At 42.0% G+C, this 18,543-nt stretch overlaps 1 protein-coding gene and 1 non-coding gene across 3 annotated transcripts in view; one reads left to right on the top strand and one right to left on the bottom strand.

Annotated features, from left to right (window-relative positions):
• LOC145511662 (uncharacterized) overlaps positions 1 to 18,543 on the top strand; it is a 703,222-nt gene that overhangs the window by 63,970 nt on the left and 620,709 nt on the right. The gene's annotated exons all lie outside the window — the stretch shown is intronic.
• TRNAC-GCA (transfer RNA cysteine (anticodon GCA)) lies at positions 15,768 to 15,839 on the bottom strand. The gene has a single exon. It is a non-coding gene; the product is annotated as a tRNA-Cys (tRNA).

Raw genomic sequence — 18,543 nt, 5'->3', positions numbered from 1 at the left:
GGCTCTAGAGCACAGGCTCAATAGTTGTGGCCCACAGATTAAGTTGCTCCACAGCATATGCCATCTTCCTGGATCAGGGAGCAAACTCGTGTCTTCTGCATTGGCAAGCGGTGCCACCAGGGAAGCCCAAGCCTTTATCTTTCGTGTGTTCAAATGGCTGAAGCACATCATAAGGGCAACCCAGATTCACCAAGATGGGAAGAGCTTCAAAGTCACCTGTGAAGGGCATGGAACCACGAAGGGATCAAGAACTGGAGCTGTCGTTGCAATAAACTTGCTGCTAAGTTGCTTCAGTTGTGTCCAACTCGTTGTGACCCTATGAACTGAAGCCCACCAGGCTCCTCTGTCCATGGGCTTCTCCAGGCAGGGATACTGGAGTGGATTGCCATGCCCTCCTCCAGGGATTTTCTCAACCCAGGAATCGAACCCACATCTCTTGTGTCTCCTGCATTGGCAGGCAGGTTCTTTACCACTATTGCCATGTGGGAAGCCCCAACTTATCATACGCAATTGTGCACCAAAGTTCCAGGTGAAAGTTCCAAAGTTCCACTGATTGATTCCTCAGTGGTCCACGATAAGCCCATCAAAATCAGAGTAAGAGGAATCAGTACTTCTGTGTCAGTGTTTCCTGAACTGAATTGCTAGAGCGGTCACTGACTGACACAGGCAGCGTTTGTCTTCTGTACCCTGCTCACCTGTCTTTGAGCTGTCCTTCAGCTATTTTCCACTTTTCAAATCTGCTCTTCAGCAGTGTTTAGGAAAGAAGCTTTTAAATTATGTCCCACTGAGGTGAAAATGACTGCCAAAGGCAAAATGCATGGAGTCTCACTATGTCTTTTCATGGAGTGAACCAAAAGGATGGAGTGCCAGGTATAGAGTTTCAGGCATTGGACAATAATTTGCTATGGGCAGGAAATGTCCTTCTCCTGGAATTGCCTCCCTGTGGAAGAACAGGGCTTTGCTGCCTGTGATGTGGATTCCGATGGAACTAAACTACTCAGTAGATGCATTGGGAATTTACTTGACCTTTCTGAGCCACCCGTATCTTCATCAATAAAATAAGAATATATACTTCAAGACTTAGTGTACAATCCAAAAAGGTGATATAATGGACTCTGCTCTTCCTGGCAAAAGGTAGACTTATAGCAAAGTTCCTTCCTGCATCACCCTATTCTGTTCGACTCTCTACATTTAGCTACATATACAAGGTTGACTCTAGATTTCTGTCTGAGAACCACTGACAGGGTAAGAGAAAGCAGTGATGGGTATCTCCTTGTTGGCATGTTGTAGTTGTTGTTCAGTCACTCAGTCATGTCCAACTTATTGAGACTCCACATAGACTGCAGCATGCCAGGCTTCCCTGTCCTTCACCATCTCCTGGAGCTTGACCTACTCCTTTCCCAATTTGGAACCAGTCTATTTTTCCATGTTTGGTTCTGACTGTTGCTTCTTGACTTGCGTACAGGTTTTGCAGGAGGCAGTGAGATGGTGTGGTATTCCTATCTCTTTAAGCAGTTTCCACAGTTTGTTGTGGTCCACACAGTCAAAGGCTTGAACATGATTAATGAAGCAGAAGTAGATGTTCTTCTGGAATTCTCTTGCTTTTTCTATGATCTAATGGATGTTGGCAATTTGATCTCTGGTTCCTCTGCCTTTTCTAAATACAACTTGAACATCTGGAAGTTCCCAGTTCACATACTATTGAAGCCTGGCTTGGAGAATTTTGAGCATTACTTTGCTAGCATGTGAAATAAGTGCAGTTGTGAGGTAGTTTAAACATTCTTGGTATTGCCTTTCTTTGAGATTGGAATGAAAACTGACCTTTTCCAGTCCTGTGGCCACTGCTGAGTTTTCCAAATTTGCTGGCATATTGAGTGCAGCACTTTCACAGCATCATCTTTTAGGATTTGAAATAGCTCAACTGAAATTTCATCACCTCCACTAGCTTTGTTTATAGTGATGCTTCCTAGGACCCACTTGACTTCACACTCCAGGATGTCTGGCTCTGGGTGAGTGATCACACCATCATCATTATCTGAGTCATGAAGATCTTTTTTATATAGTTCTTCTGTGTATTCTTGCCACCTCTTCTTAATATCTTCTGCTTCTGTTAGGTCCATATCATTTCTGTCCTTTATTGTGCTCACCTTTGTATAAAATGTTCCCTTGGTATCTCTAATTTTTTTGAAGAAGATCTCTAGTCTTAATCTATTGTTTTCCTCTATTTCTTTGCGTTGATCACGGAGGAAGGCTTTCTTATCTCTCCTTGCTATTTTTTGAACTCTATATTCAAATGTGTATATCTTTCCTTTTCTCCTTTGCCTTTTGCTTCTCTTCTCTTCTCAGCTATTTGTAAGGCCTCCTCAAACAACTATTTTGTCTTTTTGCATTTCTTTTTCTTGGGGATGGTTTTGATCATTGCCTCCTGTACAATGTCATGAACCTCCATGCACAGTTCTTCAAGCACTCTATCAGATCTGATCCCTTGAATCTATTTGTCACTTCCACTGTGTAATTGTAAGGGATTTGATTTAGGTCATACATGAATAGTCTAGTCTGAATTTGGCAATAAGGGGTTCATGCTCTGAGCACAGTCAGCTCCCGGTCTTGTTTTTGTTGACTGCATAGAGCTTTTCCATCTTTGGCTTCAAAGAATGTAATCAATCTGATTTCGGTATTGACCATCTGGTGGTCCATGTGTAGAGTCTTCTCTAGAGTGTTGTTGGAAGAGGGTGTTTCTTATGACCAGTGCATTCTCTTGGCAAAACTCTGTTAGCCTTTGCCCTGCTTCATTTTTTTTCCCCAGTGCCAAACGTGCCTGTCACTTCATGTATCTCATGACTTCCTACTTTTTCATTCCAGTTCCCTATGATGAAAAGGACATCTTTTTTTGGTGTATTTCTAGAAGGTCTTGTAGATCATCATAGAACCATTCAACTGCAGCTTCTTTGGCATTAGTGGTTGGGGCATAGACTTGGTTTACTGTGATACTGAATGGTTTGCCTTGGAAATGAACAGAGGCCATTCTGTTATTTTTGAGACTGTACCCAAGTACTGCATTTCAGATCTTTTGTTGGCTATGATGGCTACTCCATTTCTTGTAAGGGATGCTTGCCCACAGTAGTAGATAATTCACCTGAATTAAATTCACCCATTCCAGTCCATCTTGGCATCACTCCTTGTTGGCATACACTGTGTTTATTGATCATTGAGGGTATGAAATGTCTGTATTGTGGTCTCTGCCCATGAGGAATTTATAATTTGGTGGTACTTAGGAGTGAGACTGAGTTGTTGAGCCTCTGGCTAAAGAATTCTTCTCCTATGTCTTCTCACTGACTTTTCCATGTCCTTCACTAAAAATCTGATTGTCTAGAGAACAGAATGCCTCACACTGAGAACTGGCTGAGTCCGTTCGTGAGTTCAACAGTGGGCAGGGACCCAGAGATGGAAGATCCAACTCATGTTGGATAAACATGTGTTATAATAGGGTAAGGCTTTTAACAAGATGCCTAGTATACAGTATGCATACATACCTGTAGTCCATCAAAATGCTGGCTCTCTCTCTTTCCTGTAGTGGCCTCATCTGAGACTAAAAAGCAACAACTTTAGTCCCGATATAACTAATTAACAGTTTAATAAATGCCCAGTCATTTCAAACAGCTGGATTGTGCATTTTTTTGAAGGCCAAGACTTGTATTTTTCTTGTGTTTGTTTGGAGTTGACTTCACTTACACTTTTTAGAAAGATGTATTATTCTAAAGGATAGCATGGGAAAGTTCTTTTGTAGTGATGGAGTAGTTCTGCATCTTGATTGTGGTGATTGTTACACAGTATGTACGTGTTATAAAATTGCATAAAACTATACATACATACACATATGAAAGCCTATAGGCAGATGTAGGCAGATGCTTTACCATCTGAGCCACCAGGGAAGTCATATGTATGTATACATATATACATATATACATATGAAAGCATGCAAAAATCAGTGCAATCTGAATAAATTCCATAGACTATACTAGTGTCGGTGTTCTCACTTTGATATTATTCCATATTCATGTAGGATACTACTGTTGACTGGAGCTGGATGAGAGTACATTACACTTATCTTGTACTATTTTTTAAGCTTACTGTGAGCCTAATTCAGAATGGAAAGTTATTTTTTAAAATGTATTAGTATTTTCTATTTGCTCTTTTAAAAATATTGGAGGATAATTGCTTTATGGTGCGACGGCAACCCACTCCAGTACTCTTGCCTGGAAACTCCCATGGACGGAGGAGCCTGGTAGGCTGCAGTCCATGGGGTCGCTAAGAGTCGGACACGACTGAGCGACTTCACTTTCACTTTTCACTTTTGTGCGCTGGAGAAGGAAATGGCAACCCACTCCAGTGTTCTTGCCTGGAGAATCCCAGGGACGGCAGAGCCTGGTGGGCTGCCGTCTATAGGGTTGCACAGAGTCGGACACAACTGACGCGACTTAGCAGCAGCAGCAGCAGCTGTACAGCAACAATGTTGTGCTATACAACAATGTGAATCAGCCATATGTACACTCCCTCCCTCTTGAACCTCCCTACCCCCCTTCTGCCACACCACCCTTCTAGGTCATCACAGAGCACCAAGTTGAGCTCCCCGTGCTATACAGCAGCTCCCACTAGCTATCTATTTTACATACAGTAGTGTACATACTGAATGGCCTCTTGATGAAAGTGAAAGAGGAGAGTGAAAAAGTTGGCTTAAAACTCAACATTCAAAAAACTAAGATCATGGCATCCGGTCCCATCACTTCATGGCAAATAGGTGGGGAAACAATGGAAACAGTGACAGACTATTTTCTTGGGCTTCAAAATCACTTCAGATGGTGACTACAGCCATGAAATTAAAAGATATTTGCTCCTTTGAAGGGAAGCTATGACAAACCAAGACAGCATATTAAAAACCAGAGATAATACTTTGCCAACAAAAGTCTGTCTAGTCAAGGCTATGGTTTTTCCAGTAGTCATGTGTGGATGTGAGAATTGGACCATAAAGAAAGCTGAGCACCGAAGAATTGATGCTTTTGAATTGTGATGTTGAGAAGACTCTTGAGAGTACCTTGGACCACAAGGAGAGCCAACCATTCAATTCTAAAGGAAATCAGTCCTGAATATTCGTTGGAATATGAATGATGCTGAAGCTGAAGCTCCAATACTTTGGCCACCTGATGTGAAGAACTGACTCATTGGAAAAGACCTTGATGCTGGGAAAGATTGAAGGCTGACAGAGGATAAGATGGCTGGATGACATCACTGACTCAATGGACATGAATTTGAACAAGCTCTAGGAGTTGGTGATGGACAGGGAAGCCTGGCATGCTGCAGTCCATGGGGTCACAAAGAGTCAGACATGACTGAGTGAACTGAACTGAGTGTATATATGTCAGTGCTACTCTCTCAGCTCATTCCAGCCTCTCCTTTCCCCATTGTGTCCACAGACCTGTTCTCTACATCTGCATCTCTCCTGTCCTGCAAATAGGTTCATCAGTAACATTTTTCTAGATTCCATATATATGAACTATTACATGATATTTGTTTTTCTCTTTCTGACTTACTTCACTCTGTATGACAGACTCTAGGTTCATTCACATCACTACAAATAACCCATACCCGTGTGCTCTTATAGGAACTACAGTACTTCTTCAGTGTGACTTAACCTGCTGTTTGTGTGTCTTTTCCTCTTGAACACCAGAACTCTGTCTTGCTTAACTTTGTATCTCCAGGTAGAACCTGGCTTTCAGCAAATAGCTATTGAATTATTGAATGCATACTTTCATGAATGAATGGATGAGTGAGTGAATCTCCCTTTTTGAGGAATCTAAGGTTGGCTTAATTAACTATAGCCAATTAACTAAAATGTGTTAAGGCCGCTTGTCTTGGCTCACATAGTGGCAGTTTGAGGTTTTCCTGACCCTACTGCTCTGTACAGTTCAGGAAGTGACTGTCTTCAGGAGGCAGGTCAGTTACATGGTGTCTAATGACTATGTATGAGTGCCCATCCTGACTGTTCTCCGTGGGACAACGTTTATCTGAAATTAAACTGAAGCAAACAAACCTTTACTCATGCTGTTGTTCTCTTCGCCCAGAATGGTCTGTGCTTATCTGTAGCAGCAGGCAGGACTAAATGATCTGATGTGGGGAAAACACCACAGAAGAAAAGCTGGCCCTGAGGCTCCATCACCTGGCACTGCTCACACAGGGTCGTTTTAATAATATTTTCCATTTCACTTTCCATTCACAAAACACTTTGCAGCCATCAACTAATTAGTCTTCTCTGATCAGAGTCAATAGCTGTCCACTGCATTACCTTTAAATATTTAACTGTGTTCAGAGAAGAACAACAACAGAATCCCCAAATCAGCAGTCGAATGACATTGTCAAATGCCAGATAACACTTTCTGTGTTCCTCTAACCAGGACTACGATGCTCTGCAGAACAAAGCCCTGATTGCGTAGGAGATGCTGTAGGAAGCAGAGAAAGATTGTCTGATGATCATCCTACTCCCAACCTGAAACTCATGGTAGCTTCCGTTTGGTCCCATAGTGGAAATTTCCTGCCAAAGCTCACAAGGTCATAAGTTATGGTCTTTGCCTCCAGAACCAGGTTTTTCCTGTGTCCAGCTCCCAGTTGTTTTCCATATTTTGGATACATTGGACAGTCTTTCCTGGCTTCCACATTCACCTGTCCTTTTCCACCTCTGAGACCTTTCTCCAGGATGCCCATCTGTCTTTTCCTTCTCTTCCTACCAGTTTCTCAGACCTCACATTCCCAGCCACAGAAGTACTTTTTTTTTTAATGGAGTATGGCTGATTAACAATGTTGTGATAATTTCAGGTGGACAACAAAGGGACTTAGCCATATGTATACATGTATCCACTCTCTCCCACACTCCCCTCCCATCCACGCTTCCACATAAGCAGAGTTTCCTGTGCTCTATAGTAGGATCATCTCAGTTATCCATTTTAAATATAGCAGAGTGTACATGTCTATCCCAAACTCCCTAACTATCTCTTCCCCCATCCTTCCTCCCTGGCAACCGTAAGTTCTCTAAGATTGTGAGTCCGTTTTGTTTTTCAAATAAGTTCATTTGTATCATTTCTCTTTAGATTCTGTATGTAAGGGATATCATACGATATTTCTCCTTTTCTGTCTGACTTACTTCACTCAATATGACATTCTCTAGATCCATCCATATATCTGGAGAAGAACATGGTCCAAAAGGATACATGTACCCCAGTGTTCATTACAGCACTATTTACAGTAGCCAAGACAAGGAAGCAACCTAAATATCCATCGACAGAGAAATGGATAAAGAAGATGTGGTACATATATACAATGGAATATTACTCATTCATTAAAAAGAATGAAATAATACCATTTGCAGCAACAGTACATTGTTAGGAAAGACTTCTGAGTCATCCTGTGTTAGATGAACTTACCTTGTGTTACATTCTCAGAATACTTGATATTTCTTTTTCAACCAGTATCATAATAGTATTTAAATAAAATTATTTATATAACTAGCTGTTGGTCAACCACCTTCTCCTTTATACTAGCAGCTCCATGTAATTCTGTGGAACTAGTACAAACAATAAGTATTTATCAAAAAAAACTGTATACATTAATGAACCAATGAATTAATATCATGGACTAAGAAAGAGCATGGGAGGAGGCAGATGATGACCTTTAAAGGAATGTTTCACTTAATCCTCTTAAGCTACTGAGTCAGCTACCTATAGAGAAGTTAAAATTCTTCCCCAGTGAATGTATAAATAAACATGGTACATTCAGACAATGGACTGTTACTCAACAGTAAAAAGAAATGAGCTATCAAGCCCTGAAAAGATAGAGAATGTGTATTACCAAGTGAAAGAAGTCAATCTGAAAAGGTTACATACTCTGTGATTCCAACTATATGACATTCTGGGAAAGGCGAAACTATGGAGACAGTAAAAAGGTCCGTGGTGGCTGGGGTCTGGAGAACGGGGAGGGATAAAGAGGCAGAGCACAGCGGGGTTTAGGGCAGTGAAAATAACCTGTATGATACCATGATGGTGGATCCATGTCATTGTATTTTTGTCTGCATCCATATAATGTGTAACACCAAGACTGACCTGTAAACTATGGGACTTTGGGTGATTATGATGTATCCATGGAGGTTCATCAGCTGTAAGAAATGTTCTGCTCTGGTGGGGGATGTTGATAATGAAGGAAGCTAAGCACCAGTAGGAGCAGAGGTGTATCGGAAATCACTGCACCTTTCTTTCAGTTTTGTTGTGAATCTAAAATGTTCTAAAAAACTGTCTTAATTAAAAAAAAAAAAAAAAAGCTGATTGGTATCTGCCCTGAAGGTTGGGGAAAGGAGGCTTGAGGACTACCTGGCTCCCTGTTGGTGGGTATGAAGTCTTCTTTGAGGGTGTTGAAATGGTTCTGAAAATAGATGGTTGTTCAACATCGTGAATAGACTAAATGCCATTAAAGCATACAGTTGAAAATGGTTAATTTTATGTTATATGAATTTTACCTCAATAAATAATGTGTCTCCCCAGAATCTTTTCTAGCAAAAATGGCCCATGAAACAGTAGTTGCCTCATGCTATTATATCTGTGGAGATGAAGTCAACCTAAAAATATAAGGGAGAATTTAGAAAAGAAAAATGCAAACTGCCATTATAAGCAAATTTTCTGTGGTTTCAGAGCTCTTGGCCTATTTCTCAAAGAATGAGTAAACACGTTGACCAATATTCTCACTTATATTTTTCTGCCCAGTAAAACAGATAATCTTTGATGTAGGAATATACTTTTTTAACATGAGTCTCAAGTGAGTTATTTTTATTTTGAATGAGAATATATAAAGCGAATCAGTTTTAATTTTTGAAATTGGCACTTATATAGAAAAGATTGTTCACTAAACTCTGCAGCCTTACACACTGATTTCTTCCCCGTGGCACTTGTCTTCTTTCCAGCCTCATTTTGTGTCTTAGAAGTCTTGCACTGAATTCTATCCAGGGGTCACTATGTCACTGGAGGTCTTTTCCTCAAAATTTTTTTTTCTATGCATTTCATCTTCTTTCACAAGTCTCAAAAATTCAGCTTTACTCCCACCAAGGATTTGGATGACAAGAATAGTTGTTTTTTTCTCATGTTTTTGTCAGATTTCAAAGCTTCCCTGGTGGCTCAGCAGTAAAGAATCTTCCTGACAATGCGGGAGACGCAGGTTCGATCCCTGAGTCGGGAAGATCCCCTGGAGAAGGGAATGGCAACCCACTCCAGTATTTTTGCCTGGAAAACCACATGGAGGGTTAAAAGTCTCTTACCTCTTAGTTTTCCGTGTTTTGGAATCTGTCATGCATAAACATCCATCATTAACTGAATGAGAAAATGTGTGTGATTGCTTTGGAAATAGCTAATGAAATAAAAGCACATAAAGAATGTAATGAGGATTTGTTGGGAAACTAAATTCTTATCCATTGTACAGAATGAATTGTCTACTGCTCAGATTCGTATGTTGAAGCCCTAACCCCAAATGTGAGCTCTGCCCTGAGATGTGCAGTTTCCTTTTGCCTGTGCCCGCTCCCCTTCCTCTTCTGCACTGGCCTCCCCGAGCCTTCCACCTCTCCAGCCACTGCACACTTCACGCAGTGCCTTATATGACTTAGCTCTGTCTTTCTGTTCTGGATCCCGCGTGCCTCCTCATTTTCTCCTGGTCCTCTTTGTGATGCCAGGCTCAATCCCCATGGTACAGCATCTATTTGCCAACCTTCTCCAAGGTCCTCCTGGGCACAGAGACTGTCTCTTCAGTGTCCACTTGTGCCTCAGGGACAAGACTTCGCTGGCAGATCCTGCACTGGATGACCAGGCTCCTCTGGCCATGGGTGACTTCTATTTCCCATATCCCTTTATCTTAATGGGATGGACTTATTAAGGACCTCCAAGAAAACCCTACTGAATGGAAGCAAATACTTTATGGGAGTTGCTTGTGAAAGTCTTTAAAATGATTCTTTTTAAAAGGTTGGCAGAAATCAAAGGACCAGACAGACTAGGCGTAGCAATACCATGAAACCATCCATATAGATAATCCTTTATTATCTACTGCATGTGGTGTATAAATGCATTTTGGACAGAAAAAGGAGTATGCCAGTATAGTTATTTTGTCCATAGAGAATCATTTTTGTATGACCACTGAGTCAAATTTTATTTTTATTCCTACTGATATGCAAAAACTTCACATTTTTTATGTATGTATTTTGATGAGTTTAGACATAGTCATGTATCTATGAAAATCACAGATATTTTTGAAGATTGTACTTGGAGGACAAGGGAAAAGCAGAGAAGTAAAGAAAATATTCAGTATTTGAAAAGAAAAATCCTCCATTTGACTCTTGGCTCAGAAATAAAATTTCTCAGTTTTAGAGAAAATGTCTGGTATCCTGACTTTACAGTCTTTCAAATAGGAAAAAATATACATCCTCCACTAAATTGTAATAATGGCTAACAATGCATCAAGAGCTTATTATGTGCCTGACAGTGTCTGCTGGGCTTGCCTTCTTATGGAAGTTTAAATGTTACTTGAAAGACTGCTGTTCCTCTAGCTGCAAATTCAGATCCTCTCAGTCAGCCGTGGGTAGTGGGCAAGGCTTACAGCTACTAACTCTGCAGAAATCTGATAGTGTGCCAGCAGGCAGGACCTGTCTGTGCAGCTTTGCTTGTTCACAGTTGGGGAAGGGACTGTCTTACACAATTCTCATTTTGTCATGTCATTTTCCTTGGGTGCAGTGCCCTGCCATATGATGCTATGACATGGGGAGCAGAACCCGAGGTTTAAATTTCCAGTGTCATGGTTGCCAAATGCACGCTCCCTGAGATGTTAAATCAAGAGGAAGTGACTACGTGCTTGGGAGAGACTTCGATTCGTGGGTCCTGAGACGGACACGAATCCAAAGGCAGCTGTAGGCAGCTATTTTGGATTTGATGCAAATGTGAATCACAGTCTGTCAGGCACTCTCTGATTGTGATTGACATATTTACTGTTGACAATACAAGGTGAACCTGGCAGTCCTCTTAGACATGTGGCCCTTTGCCTCAAGACAACGTTCAGGATGAGAATAGAATGTGGGATTTTGTTCCAGATGTGCATCTGCCTGGGTATATTTTTTAAAAACTCTCTTGAGAATTCTCCAGGCTTCTTTTGACTGACAGCTAGCACAGAAGTCTTGTCATCCAAACATGTAAATCTTCGACAACTGGCACACATGTTGTTACAGACAGGGTTTAAGATCTTGAGCGTGAGGGCTCTTCATAGCTGTTGGCTCCTTATACCATCACAATTCTTTGCAAGTTTGGGTTCTTCATTGACCACAGGATACTCTTGGACCAGAGCTGATGAAAGGGCACAAGTTCCTGAAATCATAGTAACAAAGAATGGTCCAGAGAGAGGTTTTTATCTTACTTCGGCAAGGTCTAGTATTCTGGATAATCTAGAAGTTTCTAACACATTGGAAAGATTGAAGGCAGGAGGAGAAGGGGACGACAGAGGATGAGATGATTGGATGGCATCATTGACTCAATGGACATGAATTTCAGTAAACTCCAGGAGTTGGTGATAGACAGGGAGGCCTGGCGTGCTGTAGTCCGTGGGGTCGCAAAGAGCTGGACACAACTGAGCGACTGAACTGAACTGAACACATTGCTCAGGACATGTGGTTTGCAGAATGTTAATGGGTGCCAGGAAAGAACTCTGTCGTCAAGTAAGTCTGGAACTTGGGAGGCTTGTGATGCCTCACTTTTGGAGTGTCTGGTGTATGATATAAGTTCTGAGATGCCCCCAGCTAAGGTACTTGTAAAATGTCAACCATATGACCTCAAGTAATTGTGGAATGCTTTCCAATAGTATCTCTTGTATCTTTTAACATCTGTTAACACTGTGTAGGATGCATTTTGGAAAAAAAAATACATATATATGAAAAAGTTTTCCAGTAGTCATGTATGGATATGAGAGTTGGACTATAAAGAAAGCTGAGCACCAAAGAATTGATGCTTTTGAACTGTGGTGTTGGAGAAGACTCTTGAGAGTCCCTTGGACTGCAAGGAGATCCAACCAGTCCATCCTAAAGGAAATCAGTCCTGGGTGTTCATTGGAAGGACTGATGTTGAAGCTGAAACGCCAATATTTTGGCCACCTCATGTGAAGAGCTGACTCATTTGAAAAGACCCTGATGTTGGGAAAGATTGAAGGCAGGAGGAGAAGGGGATGACAGAGGATGAGATGGTTGGATGGCATCACCGACTCAGTGGACATGAGTTTGGGTAAACAACGGGAGTTGGTGATGGACAGGGAGGCCTGGCGTGCTGCAGTTCATGGGGTCACAAAGAGTCAGACACAACTGAGTGACTGAACTACTACTACTATATGAAAAAGACTTTCATTCCCTAAAGCTAGTTTTCCAAATATGACCTGGCAACTCTGATTATGGAATGAGAGGAGAAGAAATGTGGGATTTGTCTGGAAAAGGCAGGCTAGAAGCCTTGCAAGGAAGTAAGAGGACAGCTGGTGATTTAGCAGCTGGGCACTTACTCTGCAAGGCTCAACTCAGGTCCTCCCTGCCCACGATGGCTTCTCTGATGACCCCATCCTAGAGTCACTTCTCTTTCCTGCTCATGCCACTCACTGGCCACTTGACCAAACTGAGTCATATTCATGAAGAGTAAGCATTTGAAACTGACTTGAAAAACACAATTCCTAACCATAACTTTTCTTTTAAATCCTGAGCTCAGGCCTTTTTTTTTAAGTGATGGAGAACCAGAATAGATATTTTCAGTTACTTTTTATATGCATAGATCACATCACTACATTTTTGTTGATACTTTGAATTACTGGTTAAAAGTGTATGAATTTTGTGAAGACTTTTGCTACCTAGTACCCAAAATCCTTTCAGAAAAGTTTTACCAGTTTACACTTCTATTGGTTTTGTTTGAAAGTGACTCTGTCGGTGGACAGGATGTACCTTTACATATTATAAAGTTATTATTAACTATTTATATGATCATTAGTCCCTGGGAACAAGAAGGAACAAATCGGCTCCCAGTATATACTAGAGGCTGTGTCCTCTCAAGGCTGTGTCCTAGTTACTGACTAGGTAACTCTGGGGCTTTCAGTTGTTTATGGCTGCCTGGTGATGGTTGCTTGGTGATGGCAGGCTGCCATCAGCTGGCTCGGGAATAACCCATTATAGCATCCAAAAGCTTCTGGCATTTCCAGAAAAGTGTTTTCCTTGTCAGGTCCCATCTACACACTTTAACTGGGTCTGCACATGGCAGCTTTACAGTAGCATGATATTTACAAGTTTGATCACCTCACCCTGCAAACCCAGGGAGTACCATCACCAAGGAATGCAGCCAGGTCTGTCAGATCCCATTATCTAGGTGGGCAGCCCATTTGCCAATCTTGCAAGTCCTTCCTGTAAAGGAGAGCTGAAAAAAGAATTTGTCCTGTGGGTCCTGGTATTCCCTAGACCCTATAACACCAAAACTAAGAAAAATAGTAAGAATAAAGCTAACATTTTTCAAGACCAAACCCTATCCCAAATACTGTCTGACCACTCCATATGCATTGTGCTGTGCTGTGCTTAGTCGCTCAGTTGTGTCCAACTTTTTGGGACCCCATGGACTGTAGCCCACCGGGCTCCTTTGTCCATGGGAATTCTCCAGGCAAGAATAATGGGGTGGGTTGCCATGTCCTCCTCCAGGGGATCTTCCCAACCCAGGGTTCGAACCCAGGTCTCCCGCATTGCAGGTGGATTTTTTACCATCTGAGCCCATGAATACTGGAGTGGATATCCTATCCCTTCTCCAGGGTATCTTCCTGACTCAGGAATCAAACTGGGGTCTCCTGCATTGCAGGCAGATTCTTTACGAGCTGAGCTACTAGAGAAGCCCCCATATGCATTAACCAGCAACTAAAGAATCTCTTTATATCAGTCATCTGCTTATGAACCTTTTCAAAAACTTTCCAAATCACTTTGAGTAAAAGCCAAGAGTCCTTCTTAAGAACATCAAGGCTCTACACAGTTCTCCCACCTGGCCTCCCACCTCCCCTACTGTAACCTATAGTAGGTGAGGGATATGAACTCAACCCTCACTCTGCTCAGAACAACTGAACCTCCTCACTTTTCCTCAGATACAACAGACACATTTTGGCCTTAGGACCATGTGCCCTCTCCCCTCTGCCTAGAATATTTTGACAATGGATATCTCTGACTGCATACCCACTTCTGCTCTTTACTCAAAAGTCACCTTCTCAGTGAGGTCTTCTTTGGACAATTTACTGATTTGTTATTCAAATGTGTGTGTGTTTTTAAAAAATTTTATGTATTTTAACTGCATTAGGTCCTTGTTGCTCTGAGTGGGCTTTCTCTAGTTGTAGTGAGCAGGGGCTACTCTTCATTGTGGTGCTCGGGCTTCTCGTTGTGTAGGGCTTCTCGTTGTATAGGGCTTCTCTTGTAGAGCATGGGCTCTAGACTGCAGGCTCAGTAGTTGGGGCACATGGACTTGGTTGCTCCATGGCATATGAGATCTTCCCAGATCGAACCTGTGTCCCCTGCATTGGCAGGCAGACTCTTAACCACTGGAACACCAGGGAAGCCCCTCAAATCTTCCTTTCTTGATTGATTGATTGATTTTTTTTTTCATAGCACTTAACCTGATCTATATGCTTAGTTTGTCTGGTGTAAAGTCTGCTTTCCCTCATTAGAATGTAACTCTCAGAAGGGATTTGTCTCTCTTTCTTGCAGTGGTATCACCAGCAGTTGGAAGAGTGTTTGGAATATAGTAGGTGCTCAGTAAATATTTGTGCATAATGAATAAACTCGCCTAACTCTCATATCAGCCCTGGGGGAAGTTTCTGTTGTTTTCTTCAGTTTTTTGGTTGAAACATCTTAGACTTTGAGAGGTTAAGTAATCATCCCAGCAAGCAGCAGCACTGGAGTTTGAGCCCCTGCTCTTCGCCACACCTCCTCCTGAGAGCTGTGAGAATTAAAATCGTCCCCCTGCACCAGGTGGCACTGGTGGTAAAGAACCTGCCTGCCAGTGCAGGAGACATAAGAGACATCGGTTCAATCCCTGGGTCGGGAAGATCCCCTGGAGAAGAAAATGGCAACCCACTCCAGTATTCTTGTCTGGAAAATCCCATGGACCAAGGAGCCTAATGGGCTACAGTCCATGGGGTTGCAAAGAGTTGGATACGACTGAAGCGACTCAGCACACATGTGCACCTCATGAGGCTTAGCCTGAAGAGCCAAATATTCAAAACTCCAAGCTGGCCCCAACCTAACATTCTGAACAGAGCATCGTATTCTGCCTCACAGGACTTCCCTGATGGTCCAGCGGTTAAGACTCTACAGGTCTTCCCTGATGGTCCAGTGATTAAGACTGCACTTCCAGTGCAGGGGTCATGGGTTTGATCCTTGTTTGGAGAGCTGAGATCCCACATGCTGCATGGCATGGCCAAAAAATAAAATTCTGTCTCACATTCTGACCTTCAGCCAAACAAACTGTGGTGTTTGTTGCCTCTTCTCTGATTTTTCTCACACTGCTCTCTTCCTGTCCAGTGAAGCAGTGAAGTTGCTCAGTCGTGTCTGACTCTTTGCAATCCCACGGACTGTAGCCTACCAGGCTCCTCCATCTATGGAATTTTCCAGGCAAGAGTACTGGAGTTGCCATTTCCTTCTCCAGGGGATCTTCCCAACCCGGGGATCGAACCCAGGTCTCCTGCATTGCAGGCAGATGCTTTACCATCTGAGCTACCAGGGAAGCCCCTCTTCCTCTCAACTGATTGAAATTCTTTCCATACTTCTAGGCTCAAGTCAAATGCCACATCTCCCTGAAGCCCTCTGATGATCGTTCTCTTGTTCACGTAGTTGTACATCATGACCTTCTTCTTTCTACATTTCTTACAGCAGAGGCCACATCTGTTTGACTTTTGTCTTTTCCACAATGTTGTATGGACACTCTAAACCCCCAAAATCTATTTACCAAACACATAGATGCCTCATGCCACAATGGGGTAACATATTCTACTGAAAGTCGCTAAGTTGTGTCTGACTCTGCAACCCCATGGAGTATAGCCAGCCAACCTCCTCTGTCCGTAGAGTTCTCCAGGCAGGAATACTGGAGTGAGTTGCCATTCCCTTCTCCAAGGGATCTTCCAGACCCAGGGATTGAACCTGAGTGTCCCGCATTGCAGGCAGATTCTTTACCATCTGAGCCACCAGGGAAGCCCCAACATATTCTAAGTGGGGAATATTTCCAAACATGGACATCCTAAGCCATGAAAATAGAGTTTGATGCTGAACACGAAGCTCAGTTTAGGAAAGAGAAGGACTAGGTGGCTCGTTGGTTACATAAAAATTGCCAGTCCACTTAATCAGCACAATCTAGAAAATCAGTCCAGCCAGGGGTTCAGTTGTTTGACATTTGTGGACAAAATAACAAATACAGATTGAATTTCCTCTGCTTTATGTGGTGTTTTTCTGCTGTTATATAAAATGCCCTTAGACGCTGAAGGTGCTCTACAAATATGAACCTACTGTTTCTTTCAGGAACACGTAATCGAGTCAGAGTGTGGTGTGGAGAATGAGAAATGAGAAAGGGAGGATATATTGAAAACAGATACACATCTCATGATATTTTGCTGCTGCTGCTGCTAAGTCGCGTCAGTTGTGTCCGACTCTGTGCAACCCCATAGACGGCAGCCCACCAGGCTCCCCCGTCCCTGGGATTCTCCAGGCAAGAACACTGGAGTGGGTTGCCATTTCCTCCTCCAGTGCATGAAAGTGAAAAGTGAAAGTGAAGTTGCTCAGTCATGTCCAACTCTTCGCGACCCCATGGGCTGCAGCCTACCAGGTTCCTCCATCCATGGGGTTTCCCAGGCATGATATTTTACATCCTCATAAATAAGAATGCACTTTAAAGCCATATGTGTAACTTCATTTTACATTAACAGCAGAGTTCAGTGTGTTGGATCAGAAGGAGGACTTGGGAGGCTTACCCTTTCTTGTGACTCTGTTTGTAATTTTTGACTGCTAACTCATTGGGTAAGCATTGTGATCTCAGTGACCGAATGAAACAGGCATGTTTTAAAAACAAAATATATTTTAAAATAAATTATACATATATGTTTATATGGACTTCCCTGGTGGCTCAGGTGGTAAAGAATTTGCCTGTAATGCAGGAGACCCGTGTTCTATCCCTGGATCTGGAAGATACCCTGAAGAAGGGAATGGCAACCCATTCCAGTATTCTTGCCTGGAGAATTCCATGGACTGAGGAGTCTGGTGGGCTACAGTCCGTGGAATCACAGAGTCGAACACAACTGAGTGACTAACAGTTTCATATATATATATATATATATATATATATATATATAACATTTATGAAACAACCTTAAGTTTTTAGCATCAGAAATATCATAAGAAGCCAAATGCAGTTTCCCGCCATGTGAGGTATTGCTTGGCATAATTAATCAATTAATTAACTGATTAATTGTTTAATTAAATTGCCTATCAGTTTAATCCCATCTTCCTACCCCTGCCTTTTCTCACTTTTTCAGGGGTTTTTCATTGCCTGTTGCCTCCTTGCGTCTCCCTCAAAGCCCAGACAACAGACTGATGGGGATTTGAGCAGAAGGATGGGACTAGGCTTCCCGAGAAGACACCCTAGGTGCTGCCTAGATGAACAATGAAATCAGTGATAAGGACTTTTATGAACCACATTACTATTTGTATTGCCAGTGCTATTTTAGAAAATTACATTTTCTAGTAGATCAAAAATATGCATTTACACGTCTTAGCAGAGGTCTTATACTTTAGATCAGGAAACCATGACGGCCAGTCATTTTCAATCCTGACACACCTCTGAATCAAGTTGAAGGTCTTAATTAAACCAAAGTAGTCTTGCCTGAAGCACAAATGCTGACATACCATTAATACACCTTGAAATTGTTTTTCCTCAGCACTGGGCATGAATAAAAAGCTTTAGCATCTGCTTCTGAAGCTAGATCCAAACCTGGGTCTCTAGACCATCATCTTTGGGGACTTTTAATAAAGGTCCATGAAGGAAAGTATCTATTGACAAAATTTATTTATGAAATATGGGGGAAACTCAGTTAAACAGGTTTTTTCCCACTTTTTTTTTTTCTGCTAAATTTCTCTGAGTTATTAACATGCTATGCCAGGCATTGTGAATCTCCGAGGGGAGACTATAGCATGTATGTTCCCAAAGTTATTTGACCAGGGAATCCCCACGCCTCTTTTTTTTCAAGGGCATCTGTAAGACTCATTTCTATGGAGCACATTTTGGAGAATACTTATGAGAATTATAAATCCCATAAAACATAAAATTCTCGTATAAATCATGTGTATAAATAAATCATTTCTGTGTGAGAAATGTGAACAGTAAACATGTCTCTTGTATGGGAGAAGGAGACACCCATGGATGAAAACTCTGGGCACCCAAG

Source organism: Giraffa tippelskirchi, chromosome 6 (genome assembly GCF_054371585.1).
Source record: "Giraffa tippelskirchi isolate mGirTip1 chromosome 6, T2T-mGirTip1v1.2.pri, whole genome shotgun sequence".
In the NCBI taxonomy this organism is placed as follows: domain Eukaryota; kingdom Metazoa; phylum Chordata; class Mammalia; order Artiodactyla; family Giraffidae; genus Giraffa; species Giraffa tippelskirchi.
Note: the sequence above shows the minus strand (reverse complement) of the source record. Positions and strands in the feature narration are given on the sequence as shown.